Here is a 2015-nt window from a genome sequence, read left to right as displayed (position 1 = left end):
AGGCTGATGTCCTTCAGAATGGACTGGTTGGATCTCCTTGCAGTCCAATGGACTTTCAAGAGTCTTCTCCAATACTATAGTTCAAAAGCATCAATTCTTTGGCACTCAGCTTTCTTTATAGTCCAACTCTCACATCCATACATGACTACTGGAAAGCCATGGCTTTGACTAGACAGACCTTTGTTGGCAAAGTAATATCTCTGCTTTTGAATACGCTGTCTAGGTTGGTCATAACGTTTCTTCCAAGGAGCAAGCTACTCAATGCCATTTATATTCCATCACACTTTCTTCTAATTTTATTCTTTTCTTTTTCCATCTAGAGAGTGAAACTGTTTTTCAAGTTGTTGTTGAACGTTCCCAGGTCACAGAAAAGAAACTGACGGTCTTACTCCGAAACTGGAAGATGTTTGTGGTTAAGGCCGATATACCCAGGTAACATGCATGGGTTTACCAAGAATGTGACTCAGATCCCTCTGCCCCAGGCTAGGTTCCTCCTGGCAGGGACACCTCCTCCAGGCAGCATCCTGTAGTTGGAGTCAAGGATGTTCCTTCTCAAGATCCCAATAGCAGTGTTTCCTTTATGGCATTTGGTGGCAGTGAATGGCCTCGTGTGGTGAAGAGATGAAACCTGCTACAGGGGCAGGTTATGTGACCTTGGTCATGTGACTGAACTACTCTCTGCCTTAGTTTCTTCATCTGTTCAGTTTTATTGTGCAGACACTGAGATCATGCATGCAAAGTGCTTTGCATGATGGCTGACACAGAGTAGGTGCTCAATTAATACTAACTTTGAAAAAAACTTCTTGGGAAGAGATAGGGGCCAAAGATCTTTTTCCTAGAGAGGAGGACAAAGCAGGGCTCACTTTTGAACAAGTCAGTAAATTCTTCCAACATCCTTTTGTGTTGCTGGGGATTCTGACTAGAGTCCTTTCCTTCCCCATCTTAGGAACTGTACCAACCCTGAAAGATCCAGCTGGTCCATATGGCAGAGAGGCTAGAGAGGAACTGGGTAGAGCTGGTGGGGTCCAGGCCCTAGTCCTGCCCAACTCTGGGGCTCTGGGCTTATGTCTTGGAGCCCCAGATCTGTCCTGTGTCCAGTGGGAATAACAATTCAATCTGATAGACTATGGTGATGGCCTCAGAGTGAACTGCAGGTCAGAAGTGGGGAAGCAAATGCAATCATCTCATCCAAGGGCCCAGGAAGGCCTGGACCAGGGTGAGACCCAGGGGTCAGGGTAGAGCAGAGGGTCCAGATTGGAGGACGAGTAAGCAGTGTTGGGCAACAGGACCAGGACTAGAGTGAGGAGAGTGGGCCCCGAGGACACAGAAGTGAAGGGGCTGTGACCCTAGCAGAGGTTCCAGGAGTGGGAGGGGGGACATTTCTTTCTTCCCTGATGGGATCCCCTCATGCTGGGCTAGAGGGCCCTGGGTGATCATGTCCTCCACACCCTGCCTGGGACCTGGGTTCTCTCTCCATCTGGGACCCTCTTCTAGTCTACGTGGAGCGGCCCTGACAGTGGGAAAGCAGTGTGGCTCAGCGAGCCCTCCAGGGTCACAGTGAGTGGCTGCAATTGCGTGTCATTTGAGGGATTCTGAGGAGCCTCATGCATCCCCACTGAGGAGAACAGTTCCACCACCAGCTGTGCAAGTGCCGGTCTCTTCAGGATTAACAATTCAGATGCGTGATTCCTCAAGTCTCTTGAGTCTTGGAGAGGGTCTATAAAGTTGCACGTGGCCTTGGGGTGCAGGCACGTTTACCAGCTAACATGTAACATCCGAGAGGTCAAGGATGCTGGGTGATGGGTCAGGAGTCTGTGAGGTGAGCTGGAGAGTCCAAGGGAACCAGGGCTCACAGCACATCTCCTGCTTCCCTGTCAGTTGGGAAGTGGATGGACCCAGTGACTATTCAATGGAAAGATCAAGGGCACAAGCCTTGGAAGAGAGCAGATGCCAGGCAAAATTATCTTTAAGGTGCCTTCTACCTCTGACTTTTGTTGGGGTTTTTTTTTTTTTTT

The 2015-nt window shown here is 49.2% G+C and overlaps 1 long non-coding RNA gene across 2 annotated transcripts in view; it reads left to right on the top strand.

Moving 5' to 3' along the window:
* LOC104991449 overlaps nt 1-1993 on the top strand; it is an 8251-nt gene extending 6258 nt beyond the window's left edge. For both annotated transcript variants that reach the window (XR_825610.1, XR_825611.1), the window contains exon 4: nt 321-1993. This is a non-coding gene — a long non-coding RNA (uncharacterized LOC104991449). The remainder of the gene's footprint in view (nt 1-320) is intronic.
* The last annotated feature ends 22 nt before the right edge of the window (nt 1994-2015 follow it).

Source organism: Bison bison, unplaced genomic scaffold (genome assembly GCF_000754665.1).
Source record: "Bison bison bison isolate TAMUID 2011002044 unplaced genomic scaffold, Bison_UMD1.0 scf7180017847791, whole genome shotgun sequence".
Lineage (NCBI taxonomy): Eukaryota > Metazoa > Chordata > Mammalia > Artiodactyla > Bovidae > Bison > Bison bison.
This window is presented reverse-complemented; position numbering and strand designations above follow the sequence as displayed.